The following is a 24,753-nucleotide window of genomic DNA, read 5'->3' as shown; positions in this document are numbered from 1 at the left end:
TTGGGCAGCAAGATATTGTTCATCTTGTCTGATTGGCAAAGATTGATCATATGAGATCATCTTTGATTGCTAGTATTTTAATATTTGAATCTATTAAATAAGTTCCATTTCTATTTCATACTCTGTTCTAGATTGTATTTGCACTTCTCATACCCTGTTCTTGGTATTTTGCTGTTGCAATTTTCATTTCTGCTACTGTTTTACTTTAATTTGCTGCTGTTATAATATTAAAGATTATCAGGTGTCATGGGATCAAGTCATGGCAGCCAAGGACAAAGGTGGTTTGGGAATAGGAAGTCTTAAGGCTTTCAATCTTGAGTTACTTCAAAAATGGAGATGGCGTTAAGGCTATTTCTTCCCTCTGCGGCTCTCGGTATGTACCTCAATGTTTTGTTAAAATTACCTCCCAACTTTTTTTTTCTCTAATACATGTAGAAAACGGAAGTATTTATATCGCTTTAAGTTCATATAAAGGTGACAGATTTAGACACATTTCATAGTATTTTTTGGCATGAACAACAATAGTGTCAATGGTAAATCACTCTATACAGATTGAAAGAGAGTTTTTATTAACTAATAACATTGAAAGAGAGTTTTTATTAACTAATAAATATTTCTAAAACCCCTTTGAATACCCTTAGATCAAAAAATTACCTCCTAATACCCTTTGATCCAATGGCTAAAAATCATCCTCTAACACTATTAGTTCATAAATACATTCTTAACATTAATCTCCCTAAATTAACCCTTCACATACTATTTGTCTCGCCAGATTATGTCGCCTGATCTCTCCAAAACATCATCACCGACCGTAATCCCATCTGCTCTCAAAAATTATAATTATAATTAACCCTAACACCCACTTTTTCACCCATTCTTCATCCAACCCTAACATTATTTCTCTGTCTTTCTTTCTTCTTTTCTATACCTACTTACTCTTCCTGGAGGTCGCGATTGTGGTGCGTTGCTGGAGGTCAGAAACGATCTGAAGCACCACCGCCATCTTCCTCAAAATAAAGATATGAAACACCACCACCATCTTCCTCCCTTCATCCACCGCCCTCTTCATCAATGATTTACCGGCAGCTGTTGAGGAGAAAACAGGAAGCTAAACCACCACCGTCATGTTCATCGGTTCACCCTCAGTGTTCGACTCTTTCCAGCCTCATGTACTCAAAAATTATTTATTGGTGTAAAAGTTTACTATTGATTGGTGTTTGATTTTGTTTGTTCTTTCCATTAGGTTATAAACAAAAATTGCTTGATGTTTTCCTGAACAACAGATGGTTGTTCATCTTCCAGTACCTAGAAATTAAATTTATTTACTTATTTAGTTTAACATAAAGGTTATCATCTCTTTTGTTCCTTCTTTTTTGCGCAGAAAAACACTCACGTAAGATTCTCCTTTGATGTTTTGTTTATACACCTTTTAACTTCTTTCTAAAAGGCTGCAGTTGCAATTTTGGTTTTAAATTAGGGTTCTTATTTGTTGTAGGTTGCTTTCGATAAACTGAGTTTACCTCATTATAGGTAATAGTTCTCATTTATTGTTTATGTATGTTTTTGTTCGCTTTTTGTGTACTTTGTCGTTAGCATATGTTGACAGTTTGCTATAGTCCCATCATACTATGTGTTTTCTTATGTGTGTTACTGATGCTCCTTTTAGAATTATGTTGCACCATTGTTTTATTAGCAGATGTCGTGTTTGCAGCTTCTTATCTGTTTCTAATTTGCTATTATACGATATGCACATATTTAATATTGTTAACTATATCCTTCTTTATTGCCTCACATTGTTGGACTATAAGTTAAATGTATGTGAGCCCGATGCTTTACGCTCTAATAGTCTAATAGCAACTAGAAAACGCCAAAGGGGATCAGGCTGACAAACTAATATTTCCCTTTGAGCCTGTTAACGAACATGAAGATACTGCCGGTGTGCCCTCCGTATCTTCGATGCAACTGAGTGTTTCTGAAATCAGTCTACGTAGTGTATATCACTTCCTGCTATCTTACTTTTCCTGTCAACTGTTTCAGTCTCTAATAACATGGCTGGAATAACAGCGATTGCCGATCTCAGGCCCAACGATACACTGAAAATCATCGAAGTCAACCTATATCACTAATCAATCGTAAAAAACCCGCCTGATAGAACTCCACTCGGTTTTTGCTGTATGTTACTCTAAGAAATGGTAACTTTAATAATATACATTCTGTAGTTTTCAAGCATTATGTGTAGAGTAATACATTTAATCACTGTTGCAAAACTCGGATTTACTCGCCGAGGTCTCGACGAGTTCTCGGAATCAAAGGCCTGACGAGTTCTCGTACTCCTACTCGTTCAATAACTCGGCCAACGCGGTCAAAAGGCACAGATCTGTTCAAAAACGTCACCAGATCTGTTGAAATCGTCATCAGATTTGTTCAATCCGGGCGTCTTTTTCAATCTAATGTCCCATTTCCTCTTGTTGGCGAATATTTTGAAAAGAAAACTTCACAAAAATCGATGAGGAAGATGAGAATTGATGGGGAAGATGATAAAGCTTAGAGGAAAGATAATATAGTTTGGGTTTAGGGAAAAATATGATGGCTGCAATTATAAATTAGGTTTTAATAGATAAAAAAAAGTTGCAGATACTTTATGGGGGAAGATGATACGGATTATTACTATATTTCTAAAGGATGTCAATTTGTGGCCCTGTAACTTCATTCTTGTACTATATATATACAAGTCCAGTCCCCATAGTATAGTAACTTAGTGATTCTAGTATCAACATAATACACTCTTATAGGTTATATGATAATTTGAATAAATCAAGTTTTTAACTATTATAAATACTCAATCTATGTATAAAACTTAATAAAAATAATTAGAAAAGTTAGAATTATTACATATATTTTTGAATTTATTATTTATATATCTAAAAGTCAACAAAAGTCAACATCCGAGTTCTCTCCGAGTCGCCGAGAACTCCTCAAAAACGTCCTGCCGAGTTCTCCCCAAGTCGCGAGTTCGACAACCTTGCATTTAATACTTATCTATATCAAACATATAGCTGACATTTGTTACACATAACTATACTAATAGGTGACGCAATTCAAGAAAATATGAGCGCATACGATATACAATATCTCAACTTGGTATTCGAGATTCGGGTGCTGCATACATCATACAAAATCACAAATTTCATATGCGAACCAACAAGGCCCCAACAACGTCTAATAGAGTGTCCAACAACTTTAAGATTTGGCCGATTTAAAAAATTTAAATCTATCCCTGCATTTGGGTTCCCGACGCATTACTTCAGATTCATTTCATATGGAGATACAACCATCTACAAGAGCACCAAACTACGAACTACCATACACAAGAAAAGAAATTCCGATTCTCACAGGTAAACACACTTAATAACCACCTTTTATTCTTTATTTTTCATTTTTCATTTTTACAGCTACTAATTGTATTACCTAACAAAAGTCGGATTATATTGGGTCGATTCACTACGTCGGCGACATAAGCCCATACGGAGATGCAAACACTACACAAAAACGATGTCGGAAAATCGATATCAGCAATCTCAGGTAACAAAAACAACATATTTATTTCATTACAATGTCATACATAGAGCAAAGTGTTTGTTACTAACACCATACAACGCCTTAAACATATACAGTAAGGACATCACCAAGTTGACGTTATGGAACGAACAAGCCACGAGCTTCGACATACAGCTATATGAATCATTGCAAAAGCCAGTCCTCATAGCTGTTAGTTCCTGCTGGGTCAAAAACGAAGAGGTAATTAGTAACCTGACACTATATAAAAGCAGTCATGTAAATAACCTCTGTCCAACAAAATATACCAAAAATGTTCATATAATTTATAATGCACGAAGAGTGCAACTTACAGATGTGTCTGAAATCCACGAATCAATCAATGCGTAAGTCTGTACAAATAACTATCACCCATCAATCATATATCATATATATATAAATGAAATCAGCTGACCCGTTTACTATAAGCAGCTACAGGGAGAAATATTCATCGAAATCAACACTACACTTGAACAGAACGGAACAGAGAAACGCTAGCATACTTGCAAGAACAGGACCTCAAACTTTACCCTGTAAGTACATTTCCAGAGCTGATAGCTATAATGTTTTACAGAATGACCTCTTTACCTGCGAACGGACCATTCTCAAAGTAGAGGAACGCCATGCGTGGTGTGACCTTTTGCGAGCTCGGATCTTTGGTGAGAATTAAATATGTTGAATCTGATCTCAAGAAAATCAAGAGTGTAGACCTTTAAACATTAAATAATTTTTGTAATTTAATCTTTATTTTGTAGACCAAAACTTGGCTTCCTGTAATTAATTTAGTTAGGCACAAATGCAGTATAAGCTGCTTTCCTCCAGATCATTTATTTTCTTGATTCTTTTATGCTATACAGATAACTATAAAGAATAATGTTTTTTGTTGTAGGCACATCCAAATGAAATAGTGGTACCATGTAAAGCAACTCTCGGAGCTGTGGTTGCTTGACATAAACTGTCAGCCTGAGGTAAGACACTTCTTCTATAAAATGAGCGTTTCTCTACGAATTTGGGTTTTGTTGGGCTAGCATGAGCAGAATATATACAAAAAACGCAAAGAAGAAAAAATCGAGCCCTCCCAGAGTCATAACAATCAAAACTAGCTACTTTTTTTTCTTTCTTTCAGGAACACCTATCTCGTCCTTGTTGTCAATCTCATTCATAAAGATTGTGAAGCATTTCATTCCAGGAACACTATAGTTAATAACTCAACACAACAACAATACTTAATCCCGCATATGTGAGGAATGAGGAGGTGAGATATAGATAATCCTTCCTACCGTAACAAATATATACATATAATTTGGATGATTAATGAATCTAGAAGTACCTAATGTAGTTAAATAATAATTAATAATTATAATTATAATTATAATTATAATTATAATTATAATTATAATTATAATTATAATTATAATTATAATTATAATTATAATTAATAATAACTAGAAAAAAATTCGACCACGCGTTGCTGCGCTTGTATTCGACGCGCGATCGAATTTGAATATACGTTGTTTGGTACCTAATATATCTAGTAGGTTGGGTTGTTTCTTGGACGTGTATGTATATGTATGTAATATAGCCCAAAATATTTAGCGTTTTTTTATCGATGTCCGTTTCGCGTATAGTTAGTCGCGTTGTGTTCGTAAAATTATTTCGAGTTAAACGGTGGTCTCGGAGAAATTTAACTCGCACCGAGCGAGAATATATGGCCCGTTATCTAGTGTTTTTTTTAACGATGTCCGCTTCGCGTATAGTTAGTCCCGTTGGGTTCGTCTGATTTTTTCGAGTTGAACGGTTGTTTCGGAAAAATTTAACTCGCACTGAGCGAGTGAAGATAGGGCCCGCTAAAAATTCGGGTGGAATTGGTTTCTTTTATTTTAATAAAATTATATATTTACGGTTTCTTCCCCGAAAAAGTGGAAACTTGAGGGGCCGTTGTGTAAATTGAGCCGAAGTTGAGGGACCGTTTGTAATGTGAACGCAAACTCAAAACGACAATCCGATAGAACTGAAACGGCGAAATATGGCGTGACTTTTAGTATGTAGGTATAATATAATATAATATAATAATAATAATAAACAAATTACATTACAAATATACTAAAGGAAGTGAAAACTTTGGTCGTTCTATCAAGGAAGTGAAAACTTTGGTCGTTCTATCAGGGGAAACGACATCCCCTCCCCCACTCATTTTTCACTTTAACCCCCCAACTATACCTAACTTGCAAAAAATACGTCAAACTTCAGGGGGTAAAACATAAATTCTCTTACTTAAAATAAAAACTCCACCCAACCACTTCGACAGCTCGTATCTTCCTGCTCGCCACAAGTTAAATTACACCAACCACACCATTAAACTCGAAATATTTTTATGAACAAAACGAAACTAACTACGTTCGAAACGGACACTTTTTAAAAAACGCTAAACACGACGACAACCCGTATCTTCCTCGTCGCGAGTTAATATTTTCGACAGCACCGTCAGACGCGAAATAATTTTACCAACAAAACGAAACTAACTACGTTCGAAACGGACATTTTTAAAAAAACGCTAAACACAACGACACCCCCTATCTTCCTGTTTGTCGCGAGTTAAATTTTTTCGACAACACCGTTAGACTCGAAATAATTTTATGAACAAAATGAAGCTAACTACATTCGAAACGGACACGTTTTAAAAAACGCTAAACACAACGATTTCTACAACGGCGCTTAACACATTACGTTAAATATGAACACGCTTGCCGAAAGCCCCAGCCGCATCGCGCGGGCCGGATCCGCACTAGTTATACGAATTGAGTGTTTTTTTTTTTTTTTAAATCAAAAGAAAATACAATCCAAAAAAGTTACTCCGTAAAATTTACCAGAGATATAGTTTGGTTAGGCTACTGTAGCTAGTCCCACATCGACCAGAAGTTGCTTCGTCTGCAAGTTTATAGTACGCAGGCAAGCCCTAACTATCGTCCCTTCGGGGACATCCGATAAAATTGGAACGATACAGAGAAGATTAGCATGGCCCCTGCGCAAGAATGACACGCACAAATTGAGAAATGGTCCAAATTTTTTTTCGATCAAAATTCTCGATATTTGTTTGTAATTTGGTGATATTTGCTCAAAATTTTCGATATTTTTGCTCTGTCTTTATGTAATTAGGGTTTTTTTTTTTCATTGATAGAGTTACTTCTGTATGATTTAGGGTTTTGGTCTAGTTGTTATGTTTGGATCTTCAGTTTAGGCTCAAGTAGGGTTTTTTCTGCCATTGATAGTGTTATTTCTGTGTGATTTAGGGTTTTGGTCTAGTTGTTATGTTTGGATCTTCAGTTTGGGCTCAAAACTAAAATTAGGGTTTCATTGCCATTGATAGATTTACTTCAGTATGAATTAGGGCCTTTGTGTTACTGATGGTTTAGACTATCAATTAGGGTTTAGATTTATAAATGAATCTTTCTGCCGTTGATAAATTTATGACATCAATTAGGGTTTTAAATTTTACTTATTGATAGATTTGGTCATCATTTTGGGTTTTGTGTCCCTAATAGAATTTAATTTATTATCAATTAAGGCCTTTTTCTTAAACTTGTAATCAGGTGATGATTAATCACTTGTGGCTTTTTATAAGTTTTTAGACTGTGGAATGCTAATTTTCATGAATTTATGTTACTCTAGTTGTATATGAAGTTGTTCTTTTAATGTTATGGTTGTAAGCTAAAATCTTATGATACGTTAGTTGCACTGATGATGCATGATAGATATGTATGTATTCCTTGTATTTAGTAGCTTTAATAGTTAAAGTTGGAACTTTGGATGAATGCCATTGATATGTTTAGTTCATACATATTCCACCAGGATTTTTGTCTTCAACCGTAGCAGGGTGAAAATCGTTTAATCTTTCACATTAGTAATCATACAATTCTAAACTTATGAAAATTAGGGATGTTTTGCAGATCTGGTATTACAGTCACTTTTTTATAACTCTTTCACGGTGATAAAAAATTGAGATCATGCATAAATTTGTTATCATGTTTGGTTTGAACTTGGCCTTTGAAAGCAACTATTAGCTTTAGCATGTATAATGTTTCTTAGTAACCACATAAATCGTTAATTCAGTAATATGTTTGTTATGTTGAGTTGTTCTTAATTTTCTCTACTAGCTATAGTGTTTGTTGTTGGATATAAAAGCAACAACAGTGGGTGTAGTAGAAAAGGGATAAGGAGATTGAATGCTGATGGATTAACCGATATCGAACCTGATCTTAATGAAGATCCCGTAGATCGATGGGACAATAGTGGTATCAGTAATGTATGTTTCTTTCTTTTCTCTTCTTTAAATTTAAAAAGGTGATAAAGGTAACAAATTTGATTACTGCTAGGAGAAGTTTAGTAATTTGATTAATTATTAAGTACTTATGTTTTTTAAGCTTAATGAATCTTGCCTAAAAGGTAAAACCTTTGTGTTTGAAACTAATATTATGTTTCTTCAATGAATTTCAATTTGTAAACCAAAATTTGTATTCCAATGAAGGAGATGACAAATGTAAGTAAAATTTGTTTCAACTCTGAACTATTGATCTTTTGTCCATTTGTGTTGGATCTTTTAATATTTTCGTTTAGCAAGTATTTTCTTAATAGTGTGAGAACTATCTAATAATAAACCGACCCAAAACATATAACCACAGAAAGATGAATATGGTATATTCATTGGTTGGTCTAATGATCCAAATTTTCATTTCAGCAATATTTTTTGGATCGATAGAAGAAGATTATGCAGCAATTGATCACCTCACTTGTTTTAAGGTACATCTTCCTGCATGCATCTGATATGTGATTGCATCTGATATGTGATAACTAGATCTTATTATCGTTTAAGATATTATCGTATTTGATAATATTATAACATGGCTATTTCTTCCCTCTGCGGCTCTCGGGATGTACCTCAATGTTCCGGTAAAATTACCTCTTAACTTTTTTTAATACATGTAGAAAACGGAAGTATTTATATCGCTTTAAGTTCATATAAAGTTGACATATTTGGACACGTTTCATACTATTTTTTGGCATGAACAACACTAGTGTCAATGGTCGATTAGTATTAGAAACGGGTTACATAGCCCCTGAGTACTTGCATGATAGCGTGGTAACGACTAAAATGGATGTTTTCGCTTTTGGAGTTGTTTTGCTAGAGCTTATTTCTGGTTTAGGAAGGTATTGATAAAGATGGGAAGGTTTTTTGGGTACAAGTATGTGATATTTACAATGAGAATGAAAAGAAACAGAGACAAGCTAAAAGGGTTCATCGATGATTTTCTTTTTAGGAATCATGTTCGATTGATAATGTTATAAACGTTATGTCAATCTCGATTGCTTGTTTACATGTAGAGAGTGAAGATTAATATAGACTATATAAGGAAAGCTTTTATTATTCGCGATTTACGTAAAATTGCATTATGCAGAGTGAAGAGCTTGTCGATAGCAACAAACATGTTTGGACTCAAAAACTTCCTATCAAACTTAAAAAACATCTATTTAATTTATAATACATGCAATTTATTCGATATGAAAGATGCTAAATCAAAAAGGTCAACCTGGGCAGCTAATATAGTTTTTGAGTTGTCAGCTAGATGATCATGAATGTGTTCAAGTTGTTCTTGCCTCTGTATAAGTTCCTGTCGTTGACTCGGTCAAACTCGGCCAAAACTCGAGATTACTCGGAAAATCGGCCAAAATCTGTCAAAGTTAAACTTGGTTGACACCGAGTATTCCCCAACTCCCTAAAAAGTCACGCGACCAAGTACTCCCCCGAGTAGAAATTTTTGAAACCTTTTGACAGATTCTTCTCAGATTATAGAACATAGGCCACTAATAAATAGATCATTATGAAAGGATACTAATATGAAAGTAGATCCTTGCCCACATGGCAACTAGAGGTAAAAATTTCGACCCAGACTTCAGAATGGGTCAATTCTGGTTATCTTTCTAATGCTAAAATAAAGAAATTGGATAAAAAGGAAAACGGTCAAATAGGCTCTATGGGTCAAATAGGCTGTATGGGTCAAATGTCAAAAGTCACAAATTTACATTAAAGCATTTCAAAATTGGATCATTATTGATACGCAAGTTGCCAACAAGAATTCGATAACGCAGCCTTTCGTTTTGCCTTTTCAGTCATTGCCACTCCCTTCGTGCTATTTAAGGATTCCATTGAAAATTCAGCAACGAATAACGATATTGCCGGAATATTCGGATGTTTTTGTTCGATAGAATCAAGCTTTTCACACAAGAACAACCAACTAAATGATTCAATGCTGTGTGAAAGCAACATGAGAACCCATAAGATACTGAGAATAATATGCTTATGATGACCTATTGGATCCAATTAGCAACAATATTAACCTTGTTTTAAAATAAATACATTTAGAGGTGGGGACAGTTTATAAGAAGATAGTGCAAAACTTCTTCTTATATGATGGGTACTCTTGGTTTTGGGATGAAATGGAGACGTTGGATTATTTCTTGTTTGAAGTCGGCCAGAGTGTCTATTTTAGTGAACGGTAGTCATTCGTCGGAATTTGACATTAAGAAAGGTATTCCTTAAGGTGACCCGCTTAGTCCGTTTTTGTTTCTTCTAGTTATGAAAAGTCTTCATTTAGCGCTTAAGGATTCAGTTGCTTCGGGCCTCATTAGTGGGATCAAACTTCGTGATTCGGGTCGTCTGTTATCTCACCCGTTTTATGCGGATGATGTTGTGTTTTCTGAGTGGAGTTTCCAATAGATGTTACTCATTATAGAGGTGTTTAATTCCTTTTATTCATGTTCTGGTCTCATACTGAATATTGATAAATCGAATATTTTTGGTATTAATGTTGTTGAGGAAGAATTGCAAGGCCTTGCTACGATTACAGTTTGTTCACCTGTAGGTTTTCTTTCAAATATGTAGGATTCCCTTCGGATGCTAATATGAGCAGAATGGTGTTAATATGCGCAGAATCGAAAATTGGAATGATGTTGTGGAAAGATTTTCTAAGCGTTGATCGGGTTGGAATGCTTCTCTTTTATTGATAGGGGGTCGTCTAACTCTGATTAAATCTGTCGTTGGGAGTATCGGAGTTTATTTTATGTCTCTTTTTAAATGTCCGAAACAGTGTTGAATCGGCTAGAAAGTATCAGTTCCTCATTTTTTTTTGGGTGGTTCCTCGAGTAAAAAGAAGATGGCATGGGTGTCATGGGATCAAGTCATGGCAGCCAAGGAGAAAGGTGGTTTGGGAATAGGAAGTCTTAAGGCTTTCAATCTTGTGTTACTTCAAAAATGGAGATGGCGTTTTCTTGTTAATCCGGATTCGTTATGGGCAAAGGCGATAATCGCCATTCATGGTAATGATTGTTTCTCGGCTTCTTTATTCTTGAATGGGAATTCTATTTGGTTAGACATTGTTAAAACCGTTTGATGGCTACATGACAATAACATTATATTTCAGGACTATATGTGTAAACAATTGGTGATGGTCGAAGTGTGCGTTTTTGGAAAGATGCGTGGTGCAATTCGGGTATTTTGATGGATGGGTTCAACCTCCTCTTTCATTTAGATGTTCTTCCTGATTGCATGGTTAGTGATCGTCGAGTAAATAACACTTGGTCTTGGTATTGGAAAAGAGATTGCATCGGTTCAAGAAGTCGGCGCAACTGGAGGTTTTGGTGAATTTAATTGGTAATATTCATCTTACTGACTACCCTGGCGTGTGGCGTTGGAGCTTGGATCTATAGCAACATTTTTTGGATCGATAGCAGAAGATTATGCTGCAATTGATCACCTCACTGGTTTTTAAGGTACATCTTCCTGCATCTGATATTTGATAACTAGATCTTATTATCGTTTAAGATATTATCGTATTTGATAATATTATAATATGGCTATTTCTCCCCTCTGCGACTCTCGGTATGTACCTCAATGTTCTGTTAAAATTACCTCCTAACTTTTTTCTCTCTCTAATATATGTAGAAAATGGAAGTATTTATATCGCTTTAAGTTCATATAAAGGTGACAGATTTAGACACGTTTCATAGTATTTTTTGGCATGAACAACAATAGTGTCAATGGTATATCACTCTATACATTAAAAGTATACATTAAAAGAGAGTTTTTATTAACTAATAAATATTTCTAAAACCCCTTTCAATACCCTTAGATCAAAAAATTACCTCCTAATACCCTTTGATCCAATGGCTAATATGTTGCATAGTGTTTTGGCTTACTTTAGTAGGAGTTATATATGGTTTTATCGTGGCATTTTTTCACTTGGTCACACCTCAAGGCATATACCATTTTATTGGTTGAAAAAATAGTAAATGGGTTTAAATTGCCACCTATAAGTTCATGAGTGTTTTGCAGGTGTCTTATTAGTCAATGGTTGATGAAGTTCTATTTTTTTAATTGCATGCAGAAGTTTAAATTGCCACCTCTAAGTTCATGTTTATTACGGAGTAACCTTTTAGTTTTCCTCATGATTGTACTCATTGTGTGCCAATTCGTCATTCGAAATGATTTTTTTATAGATTAAGTATAATAATGGGTGGGTTGGGTAAAAGGTCGAAACAAATTATAGATTGAAATGGGTCATTTTAATTTGGTTTTGTCACACCCCCAAAATGGACCAGGGGTAATTGTGACCAATCATATCATAACACAGTTGTATAAGCGAGAACGACTCTAAATGAGACGTTTTATTTATTAAATAAACAGCGGAAGCATTATTCAAAGTTTTACATCATAAGAGTACAGTAAATGGAAAATGTCTTAAACAAAATGATAAATATGAATGATGGACTCCATGCAAGCAGCAAAGCATACATCAATCATCTAGTAGCAAGTAGCAGCTAGCTCAATCATCACCTGAGACAAAACACGCTTAAAGTGTCAACCAAAAAGGTTGAGTGAAATTCATAGGTTTATAAATAATATCCAAAGTTTTAGACCACAAGATTTAGTTTAAAGTTGATTGATATAGAAATATCAATCTAAAAGTGTTGCTGCATTTTGTAATATCGCTACTAAACAAGTTTACCCTATGACACCTTGTACTGTCAGTGTCGTGGAATCATTATTATGTAACCAAAGACCAACGGTCGAATGGTTAGAGACGTTACTCTCAATAGGCCTACTCACAATAATTAAGTTTGCATTTAAACGTAGCAATTAACGATATTACGGTAGGGATTTAGCATGAATCAAAGCATGACAGCATAGTTAATAATTTAGTACTTGTGTCTAAGCGTAAAACAGTTATAAAGCAAGCAAGTGTCTCACCCCAAAAGTTATAAAACAGTTATGAAACAGTAAAAAGTGGGGCTATGAAGTTCACCTTAGTAGCACACGAAAGAATTGAACGGAAGGACGTGACCGAGATCTCAACCTAGAGATAGAACGTATGATCAGACATTGCCTAACAGACAATAGTATATAGTACTATATTGATAGTAATGGTTCACTAAAGAATTTCCATTTTCAGAAGGTTACTATTTATGGAAAGTTTTCACTTATAGTAATTTTCCAATTTTAGAAAGTTCGGGTTAATCTTTAGCAAGACGTTGTATAACTTTACTCAAACTTCGTTGCTATCAAATAAGTCAAGAATGACCAGATGTAACCGGGGGCCCAGGATTCTTGACCAGAATCTAAGTCATGACATTCGAGATCCACAAGCTTACCCATAAATGGCAACCTAGACATCATTCACTTACGACCGTGAGTAGCGATGAAGTTCACATGAATTATACATTATCTTTGATTAACCTTCACTTTAGGTGTATACACACAACGAATTATTAATGTACTTAATAATTATATATGTGATAATATAACCTAAGTTTTATTTAATATTTAGTTATTATACCTTAGTATGTCTTATATATATTAAATATAATTACCTTTAAATAAATACCTAAATTACTTCAAAAATAATAGTGTTTTATTAATCGAACATTATTCAAAAATGTCTAAATAATAAATTAAATATCTAAAAATTACATACATAATTTTTATAGTCTTAATTAATCATATAGATTAGTTGAAAAATTTAAGAAAACGTTTTTATTATATTTTTGTATTTATTTTTGTTTTTACCCTTAATGTATTCACAAAACAATTTTAATTCTACATAATTACTAAATAAACCCAAATAATTATTTTTATAATTTTTATAAGTTTCTATCAGTCTAATAACCTGTAGAAAAATATTTAAAAAAATATTTTTTTATTATTTTATATTTATTCTTAATTTACCTTTGAATTACATAATAATAGAGTTTAATTATATAATAAATACCAATTCGACCCAAGTACTTATTTTTATAATTTTTTCAGATCTATATAAGTTTTAAAAACTCAGAAAAAAATTATATATATTTTATTTTTGGTTAAAAGTATTTATTACGAATTTTACATTATTTTTACGTTTAAACACTACATAATTTGTATTTAATTATAAATAATATTCCATAAATTATCAAAATTATTTTTATGCATCATAACACTTATAATACTAATTATAACATATAAACATAATTAATTTCGAATTTTAAAAAGAATATACAATAAATATAAATATAAATGACAATATTGAAAAAAATTAATAAAAATAGAAAGTACCTCAAATTTTCTTCAAGGTTTTGAGAGAATAACTTAAGTTTTTGTGTTTGGCAAGAAAAAATGAATGAGGAGCCATGTATTTATAGGTAAAAAATGGTTGGTGAAAAGAAAAAAAAAATAATAAAATAAAGGTGCCAATTTTGACAAAATAATAAAAACATGTTAAAAATGTTTTTAATAAGTTTTTATTATATTTAGTCAAAATTCATGGGCTCATTATTTAATTTATTAAAAAAAATCTTATTTCTTTTTATTTTTATTTTTTTTATAAGCTAAAAATATATATAATGATTAAAATAACTTATCATTTAATTAATAATTATGTTACATATAGTTTTAAATATAATACGCATTAATATTAACTAAAGTTATTTTATATAATTAGTGTAAACTTTAGTTAACAGAACTTGTCAACTAAAAATAAATATTTGATCAACGTCGAATTGAATTATATATTACATATGGATAACAACCCTATAGTCAAATTAGTCAATTCAGGTATGGAAATATGAGGGTTGTTATAGTACCTACCCGTTAAAAGAAATTTCGTCCCAAAATTTAGTTGTTGCCATTAATCGGTGTTGTTCGTACATAGATGAGGATATTTACGTTTTATTTGGTTTTCACGTTCCCAGGTATGCTCGGGGCCTTGCGTGAATTCCAACGGATAGAATATTGTTCTGTTTCAAGAATTAAAATCATACATACCATAATTTTTACAAGTTCTTCTACGAAGTGCATTTTATTATTAATGCGGAGATCATTCAAAATGATGATGTTATACAAGTCATTTCAGTAAATTGGATATATAAAATGTGTTATGAATAATATCGAGCTCATTTAAACCTTGAGCGTTTATGCCACAATGTCAGGGTAGACAAAACAGAGAGTAGTTCATGAAAATTATAGTCATGAAGTTTGATAGAGATCATCATTGTTTACAACAAGAATATTGTAATGATGAATATAAGTTGAAGAATAAAGTTTTATCACTATTGAATAATATGGATAGAACGATTCGATTATAGAAAGAGTATAAACGAAGCTATCGTAAAAGAGTGAATGAGTAAATTAAATGTTCGCCTTAACTTTTGACGTAGTCACGATTGATTTCTGGAATTCAAGGGATTAAAGGAAATCTTCGTAATCTATAAGATTTGATTATCCGGTATTTACGGAATTTTGGGATTTCTTTGATTAAATGCGATGAATTGCCTCGATTGCTGTGTTTGGAAATTTTTCTATAAATTAGCTTCTTCCGTTTCATTATCTTCACCGCTTCTATACTTTCTTCCTAGATTCATACTTCCAAAAGATTTGTTAATATGCTCAATCCCGTATTGATATTTGTTATTATATTGACCATATATGCAGTCATGCTTCTTTTTCTTTTACCACCAGAGGAATCTGTTTACTTCTACTATGCTCTTGGGGTTATAGTGTTTTTAATTCTCTCGTGTCTTTATGTTGCTATACGCATTGATATACACAATTTGTAATTTCCGTGTTGTTATCGGGCTTTGTATTTTCCCTTATATGTCGGAGCTCTTTACCTTTTTATTCTGCTCTCGACTCTAAGTTAAGCGAGTAATGGTCCAGAATTTGTAGGTATGAAGTTTCGAATGAACCTAATGTTCTAAGCGTAATATCACGATTTGATTTGGTAAATTACCAGAATTACTGAGGATAGAACTATCAAGAATATATGTTCTTGATATGTTCAGAGATTAAGTAGAATGTAAGAGTCGTGTAACATGGCAAATAATAATTATAAAGTCTATGAACCATCATCTTCCATTAAAAATTTAGCATGACTTACTGTAATATAATCACGTTGGCCTGACGTCATTATATTATACTAACTCATACTTCAATTTCCAACATTTCTTCAAAACATTTATAATTTAAACTTCAATTTTACTGAATATAGAAACTAAAATAGTTTCCTTTATAAAGATATCGCAAAGAGATACTTAATTGTGGACAAGAATCGTTATGAAAATATCTTCAGAAATATAGAGGATATTTATAACGACATTTTGGAATTTCTAAGTTCGAAGGTTGATGAAGAAAAATTTTCCGCAAGCTTTTAACATAACTTCGGAGCAAGATATTCTCTAAAGATTTCATCGGATCCAGAATTACCTGGATTATTTGAATATAGGGTTTGGTCCTTGTATTTATCCTTGGTCTCCTCCATGGTTAGCTCAATCCATTTTTCAGTTCCAAATTTTCTTTTGAGCTTTTCCAACGTACCATTCTTTATTATCAAACTTTTGGCCATTGAGACCATCTACAATTTTGCTGTTTCCTCTGCATTTAATGCAGCCATATTTGATTCATCGGTTATTAATCCGAGATGGTTTCAAGAAATTTCATTTTTAGATGATTAAACGCTGATTGTAATCGTCAACGGTTCTAATGGTTGATGAATAGGCGTTGTTGCTTTCAAAAGTAATGAACGATAATTTCGGTGGTTTGATGTGATAATTCATCATAGAATACGAATGAATATAATTGATGAATGTAGTGATCTTTAGGAAGATTACACTTGCTAAAGCTTTACTTGGATTCCGATATGTCCAAATCAGAATAGGTAATTAAATTTGTATGAAAATGGTTGTTCTTTAGTGAACGGATACATATGTGGATGTAAGTAGTATAGTTACTAATTATTGAATCAGAATTTGAAGAATGTACAATGTAAGATATTGATGTGAGATATAAATATTTCTCGGGTTTTACCTACCCGTTAAAATATTTTCACAATTAACAGTTTGTACAAAAGGATTTTTAATTACAATCTTTATGAAGATATACGTTCATATATGTATTCTTCACGTATAATATAGATTTAATGAGTTAATATACTATTAAAATCATTTGATTTGCGGTTGAAGCGAGAATAAATAATCTTCAAAACTTGAGAGATTACATAATCATCGCAGAATCTTTCTTTAATGAAGTTATGAATCAATACTCCATCGTTCATTGTTATTGATATACCTCGGTATATGATGTTGATGCTAGTGGAATTCTTGTGAAATTCACAAGGCACGAATGATGTTTTCTAAAGAGTTTTGAGTACATCGAAAATGAAAGTGTAAAACCAAACATGTATTTGAATAATACACTAAGTTTATTATGAAATGGAGTTTATTGTGATGAAGCAGTGATTAACGAGGAATGTATATCATAGCATATTAGTAATATGAATTAACCAAGTAGTACATACTATTTAAGATTCACACGTAATAGCTTAATACGAAAAGATTTATTATTGTTCCAAACCATATATATATATATATATATATATATATATATATATATATATATATATATATATATATATATATATATATATATATATATATATATATATATATAAAGTATACATATATAATTTTCAGGAAGAATGAGTCAATACATCTTAACTCATTATTACTAATATTCCTTGGTATCTATGGGGCGTATGATGTTGATATCTGAGGTACAGATTATGGTGTTTGTTATTGGTGAAGCTGATGTTGTTGGTGGTGATGCTGTTGGTACTGGTGGTGATGCTGGTTATGCTGCTGGTGCTGCTGCTGGTGCTCGTAGGTTTCGCACCATATTCTCCAGAGCCACCACTCGAGCGCGAAGCTCATTGACTTCTTTTATTATTCCGGGGTGATTGGCGGTTCGGACAAGTGGATGAATAAGATCTAGAATTTTAGATATTATATATTCGTGACTGGATACCCTGGAAATGAGGGTGAAAATAGTGTTCCGAACGGGTTCGCCGGTAAGTGCTTCAGGTTCTTCACCAAGAGGTGAATTCGGTTGGTGGAAGGGATCACCTTCTTCTTGTCTCCATTGATTAAGTTTACTACGAACCCATCCCCAATTCATCCAAAATAGATGATGACTAATTGGTTGGTTCATTCCGGTTACGCTGCCATTGGAGCTTGAGGAGTTCGAGGAATCATGTGAGAAATCCATATTATCTGATCGGAATAAGGGTTTTTGTTATGAGATGAGTGTTGAATATTGAATGATATATTTGTCTTCTTGATATACGTATATATAGCAAAAATATTTCCGTAATTTACGGAGGAAATTTAGGAAAAGTGTTAGACAAAGTTTATTAAGATAGATATGATAAGATATAATAAGATATGATGTGTCTATAATCCAATAATAGCAGTATGACGTGTCGAGATCATAAAATGATAAGTATGTAATATGATAATCTTTCGATTAAAGACTTTCAATTCGTAATGGCCTATTCAGGTCTAGGGGCTTGAGCTATAGGATCCTTTAAATCGGTAATCCAAACCCTTCCATTCTAGAGTTTCGTAGACGCCATCCGTCAAGAAAATTCAATAACGAGAAATAAAAGGTATAAAAGTAATGAATATGAGTAGTGATGACATTATAATGTCTTTGAGATTCTCGATAATTCAATGACATTTTTCAGTTCGCAAACTGATGCATAAAGGCATAAAGCATATAGGTACGTGATATAACAGGGAGTTATATACGTTTGAGTTTGAATAGTAACAAATATAGGAGTTTCAAAAATTCATGGATAATATTTCATGTAATACATATGTAATACACAAAACCATGATAAATGACATAGGAATGTCGAGAACGGTGTCGCATTTAAATGTGGTGGCGGAATTGAATAGTACTTAGGAGAATGAGCAGAGTTCTTAGATTGGCTCGGCATTCTAAGATAAGTAAAGTTTCTAAAGTATAGTGTAGCATTTAACAGTTAAAGGCAACAATTAAAGGCACTATAGTCAAAGGAAGTTGTAGTCCTACATTGCTAAGGTACCTAATTGTATAAGGCACACATAAGATGCAATCCTGGTTCTCTACAACAACCTGCTCTGATACCAATCTCTGAGAATAAACATGCTTTAAACGTCAACAAAAATGTTAGTGAGTTATAGGTTTAACCTATATATATCAAATCGTAACAATAGACCACAAGATTTCATATTTCAATACACATCCCATACATAGAGATAAAAATCATTCATATGGTGAACACCTGGTAACCGACATTAACAAGATGCATATATAAGAATATCCCCATCATTCCGGGACACCCTTCGGATATGATATAAATTTCGAAGTACTAAAGCATCCGGTACTTTGGATGGGGTTTGTTAGGCCCAATAGATCTATCTTTAGGATTCGCGTCAATTAGGGTGTCTGTTCCCTAATTCTTAGATTATCAGACTTAATAAAAAGGGGCAATCATATCATATCATAACACAGTTGTATAAGAGAGAACGACTCTAAATGAGACGTTTTATTTATTAAATAAACAGCGGAAGCATTATTCAAAGTTTTACATCATAAGAGTACAGTAAATGGAAAATGTCTTAAACAAAATGATAGATATGAATGATGGACTCCATGCAAGCAGCAAAGCATACATCAATCATCTAGTAGTAAGTAACAGCTAGCTCAATCATCACCTGAGACAAAACACGCTTAAAGTGTCAACCAAAAAGGTTGAGTGAAATTCATAGGTTTATAAATAATATCCAAAGTTTTAGACCGCAAGATTTAGTTTAAAGTTGATCAATATAGATATATCAATCTAAAAGTGTTGCTGCAGTTTGTAATATCGCTACTAAACAATTTACCCTATGACACCTTGTACTGTCAGTATCGTGGAATCATTATTATGTAACCAAAGACAAACGGTCGAATGGTTAGAGACGTTACTCTCAATAGGCCTACTCACAATAATTAAGTTTGCATTTAAACGTAGCAATTGACGATATTACGGTAGGGATTTAGCATGAATCAAAGCATGACAGCATAGTTAACAATTTAGTACTTGTGTCTAAGCGTAAAACAGTTATAAAGCAAGCATGTGTCTCACCCAAAAAGTTATAAAACAGTTATGAAACAGTAAAAAGTGGGGCTATGAAGTTCACCTTAGTAGCACAAAAGAGTATTCCACGAAAGAATTGAACGGAAGGACGTGACCGAGATCTCAACCTAGAGATAGAACGTATGATCAGACATTGCCTAACAGACAATAGTATATAGTACTATATTGATAGTAATGGTTCACTAAAGAATTTCCATTCTCGGAAGGTTACTATTTATGGAAAGTTTCCACTTATAGTAATTTTCCAATTTTAAAAATTTCGGGTTAATCTTTAGCAAGACGTTGTACAACTTTACTCAAACTTCGTTGCTATAAAATAAGTCAGGAATGACCAGATGTAACCGGGGGCCCAGGACTCTTGACCAGAATCTAAGTCATGGCATTCGAGATCCACAAGCTTACCCATAAATGGCAACCTAGACATCATTCACTTACGACCGTGAGTAGCGATGAAGTTTACATGAATTATACATTATCTTTGATTAACCTTCACTTTAGGTGTATACACACAACGAATTATTAATGTACTTAATAATTATATATGTGATAATATAACCTAAGTATTATTTAATATTTAGTTATTATACCTTAGTATGTCTTATATATATTAAATATAATTACCTTTAAATAAATACCTAAATTACTTCAAAAATAATAGTGTTTTATTAATCGAACATTATTCAAAAATGTCTAAATAATAAATTAAATATCTAAAAATTACATACATAATTTTTATAGTCTTAGTTAATTATATAGATTAGTAGAAAAATTTATGGAAACGTTTTTATTATATTTTTGTATTTATTTTTGTTTTTACCCTTAATGTATTCACAAAACAATTTTAATTCTACATAATTACTAAATAAACCCAAATAATTATTTTTATAATTTTTATAAGTTTCTATCAGTCTAATAACCTGTAGAAAAATATTAAAAAAAATATTTTTTATTATTTTATATTTATTCTTAATTTACCTTCGAATTACATAATAATAGAGTTTAATTATATAATAAATACCAATTCGACCCAAGTAATTATTTTTATAATTTTTTCAGATCTATATAAGTTTTAAAAACTCAAAAAAAAAAATTTATATATTTTATTTTTGGTTAAAAGTATTTATTACGAATTTTACATTGTTTTTACGTTTAAACACTACATAATTCGTATTTAATTATAAATAATATTCCATAAATTATCAAAATTATTTTTATGCATCATAACACTTATAATACTAATTATAACATATAAACATAATTAATTTCGAATTTTACAAAGAATATACAATAAATATAAATATAAATGACAATATTGAAAAAATTTAATAAAAATAGAAAGTACCTCAAATTTTCTTCAAGGTTTTGAGAGAATAACTTAAGTTTTTGTGTTTGGAAAGAAAAAATGAATGAGGAGCCATGTATTTATAGGTAAAAATGGTTGGTGAAAAGAAAAAATAATAATAAAATAAAGGTGTCAATTTTGACAAAATAATAAAAACATGTTAAAAATGTTTTTAATAAGTTTTTGTTTTTGAAAATATTTAGTCAAAATTCATGGGCTCATTATTTAATTTATAAAAAAATCTTATTTCTTTTTATTTTTATTTTTTTTATAAGCTAAAAATATATATAATGATTAAAATAACTTATCATTTAATTAATAATTATGTTACATATAGTTTTAAATATAATACGCATTAATATTAACTAAAGTTATTTTATATAATTAGTGTAAACTTTAGTTAACAGAACGTGTCGACTAAAAATAAATATTTGATCAACGTCGAATTTAATTATATATTACGTATGGATAACAATCCTATAGGCAAATTAGTCAATTCAAGTATGAAAATGTGAGGGTTGTTATAGTACATCCCCGTTAAAGAAAACTTCGTCCCGAAGTTTCAAGTAGACTTCTCGGATGCATCGGCGGTTGAGAAGAGGTGGGGATATTTTCGTTTCATTTGGTCTTCACGTTCCCAGGTATACTCGGGGCCACGTCGTGAATTCCAACGGATCTTAACAATGGGAATGTTGCTTTGTCTCAAGCATTTAATCTCACGATCCATAACTTCAATTGGTTCTTCGATGAAGTGCATTTTATCATCAATGCGGAGATCATCCAAAGGAATAACAAGTGGGTCATCAGCAAGACACTTTTTCAGGATCGAGATGTGAAATACGTCGTGTACTCTACTAAGCTCAGCAGGTAGTTCTAATCGATACGCCACGGGACCAATTCTCTCAGTAATCTTGAAAGGTCCAACAAAACACGGACTTAGTTTGCTTCGTTTACCAAAACGAATGACGCCTTTCCAAGCGGATACTTTCAACATGACTTTATCACCAACTTGGAATTCCAAATCCTTTCGACGTTTATCAGCATAGCTCTTCTGTCGGCTGCGGGAAGTTTCCAATCGTTTCTTAATCTGTACGATCTTTTCGGTAGTTTCATGTATGATTTCAGGACCAGTCAATTGTCCGTCCTCTAGTTCATCCCAACATAGGGGTGATCTACATTTTCATCCGTATAAGGCTTCAAAAGGTGCAACCTTAATACTTGAGTGGTAACTGTTGTTGTAAGAAAATTCAGCCAAGGGCAGATGTCTGTCCCATCCTTTGCCGAAGTCGATAACACAAGCACGAAGCATATCTTCAAATGTTTTAATGGTTCGTTCAGTTTGGCCATCATTTTGCGGATGATAAGTGGTACTCATGTCGAGTTTAGTTCCAAGAGCAGATTGTAAAGTTTTCCAGAATCTAGAAGTGAATCGACTATCGCGATCAGAAATGATAGAAATAGGGACTCCATGTCGTGAGACAATCTCTTTGATGTAAAGTTGTGACAATTTCTCCATCTTATCAGTTTCCTTGATCGGTAAAAAGTGTGCAGATTTAGTAAGGCGATTCACTATGACCCAAATAGTATCATTGCCACTAGAAGTCTTGGACAATTTAGTAATAAAGTCCATAGTGATACATTCCCACTTCCACTGCAGAATATCTGGCTGTTAAAGTAAACCTGACGGCTTTTGATGCTCGGTCTTAACTTTCAAACAAGTAAGACACTTGCTCACATACTCAGCAATATCAGATTTCAGATTAGGCCACCAATAAAACTCTTTCACATCATGATACATTTTACTAGAGCCTGGGTGAATAGAATACCTAGTCTTATGTGCTTCATCCAAGACTAGTTCTCGAAGATTTCCAAAGGTTGGGACCCAGATTCGGTTATTAAAATACCGTGTTCCATTTCCCTTGAGTTCAAGTTGCTTTTCAAGACCTTTTAGTCCCTCGAGTTGAACATTTTCTTCCTTCAATGCTTCAAGTTGTGCTTCACGGATTCGAGTTGTAAGATTAGTCTGAATAACCATGTTCAAAGCTCGGACTCGAATAGGTTTATTACGCTCCTTTCGACTGAGAGCATCGGCAACAACATTTCCCTTACTGGAATGGTACTTAATCTCACAATCATAGTCGTTTAGTAGTTCAACCCATCGTCGTTGCCTCATGTTTAGTTGTTTCTGATCGAAGATATGTTGAAGACTTTTATGATCAGTAAACACCGTGAATTTAATTCCGTAAAGGTAATGTCTCCATATCTTCAAAGCGAATACCACAGCTCCTAACTCCAGGTCATGTGTGGTATAATTCTTCTCATGTTTCTTAAGTTGTCTAGATGCGTATGCAATAACTTTTTGACGTTGCATCAATACACAACCGAAACCTTGATTCGAGGCATCACAATAAACTATGAAATCCTCGTCTCCTTCAGGTAAAGATAGAATCGGGGCTGTGGTCAATTTCTCCTTTAAAATCTTAAACGCAGATTCTTGTTCTTCAGACCATTCAAACTTCTTCCCCTTATGAGTTAACTTAGTAAGAGGTTTCGCCAGAATAGAAAATCCTTCGATAAATCTTCGGTAATAACCAGCAAGTCCCAAAAATTGGCGAATATGCTTCGCATTCTTAGGCGCTTCCCAGTTCTGAATAGTAGTGATTTTTGCTGGATCGACATGTATTCCTTCACTATTAACCACATGTCCGAGAAATTGAACTGTTCGTAAGCAAAATTCACATTTGGAGAACTTGGCATACAATTGTTCATTCTTTAGCAATTCTAAGATCAAACGTAAATGTCGTTCATGCTCTTGCTTGTTCTTGGAATAGATTAAGATATCGTCGATGAAAACAATCACGAATTTGTCATGATAAGGTTTGCATACACGGTTCATAAGATCCATGAATACAGCTGGTGCGTTTGTTAAACCAAAAGGCATAACAAGAAATTCGTAATGTCCGTAACGAGTTCGGAAGGCAGTCTTGGGAACATCAGTTTCCTTGACTCTCAACTGATGATACCCTGACCTAAGATCAATCTTCGAATAGATACTTGACCCTTGCAGTTGGTCAAATAGGTCATCAATACGCGGAAGTGGATAACGGTTCTTGATAGTTAACTTGTTGAGTTCTCGGTAATCAATACACATTCTCAACGTGCCATCTTTCTTCTTACCAAAAAGAACAGGTGCTCCCCATGGAGATGAGCTAGGACGAATGAATCCTTTTTCTAAGAGTTCTTGTAGTTGGATGGATAATTCTTTCATTTCGGATG

The 24,753-nt window shown here is 32.9% G+C and overlaps 1 long non-coding RNA gene and 1 other non-coding gene across 2 annotated transcripts in view; both read left to right on the top strand.

Moving 5' to 3' along the window:
• LOC139893291 (uncharacterized) overlaps nt 1–10,160 on the top strand; it is a 35,164-nt gene extending 25,004 nt beyond the window's left edge. The window contains exon 4 of the long non-coding RNA XR_011774452.1: nt 9,760–10,160. This is a non-coding gene — a long non-coding RNA (uncharacterized lncRNA). The remainder of the gene's footprint in view (nt 1–9,759) is intronic.
• On the top strand, nt 6,560–6,662 carry LOC139895489 (U6 spliceosomal RNA). The gene has a single exon (XR_011775928.1). It is a non-coding gene; the product is annotated as a U6 spliceosomal RNA (small nuclear RNA).
• Nucleotides 10,161–24,753: the final 14,593 nt, after the last annotated feature.

The sequence above is a fragment of the Rutidosis leptorrhynchoides genome, chromosome 2 (assembly GCF_046630445.1).
Source record: "Rutidosis leptorrhynchoides isolate AG116_Rl617_1_P2 chromosome 2, CSIRO_AGI_Rlap_v1, whole genome shotgun sequence".
In the NCBI taxonomy this organism is placed as follows: domain Eukaryota; kingdom Viridiplantae; phylum Streptophyta; class Magnoliopsida; order Asterales; family Asteraceae; genus Rutidosis; species Rutidosis leptorrhynchoides.
Note: the sequence above shows the minus strand (reverse complement) of the source record. Positions and strands in the feature narration are given on the sequence as shown.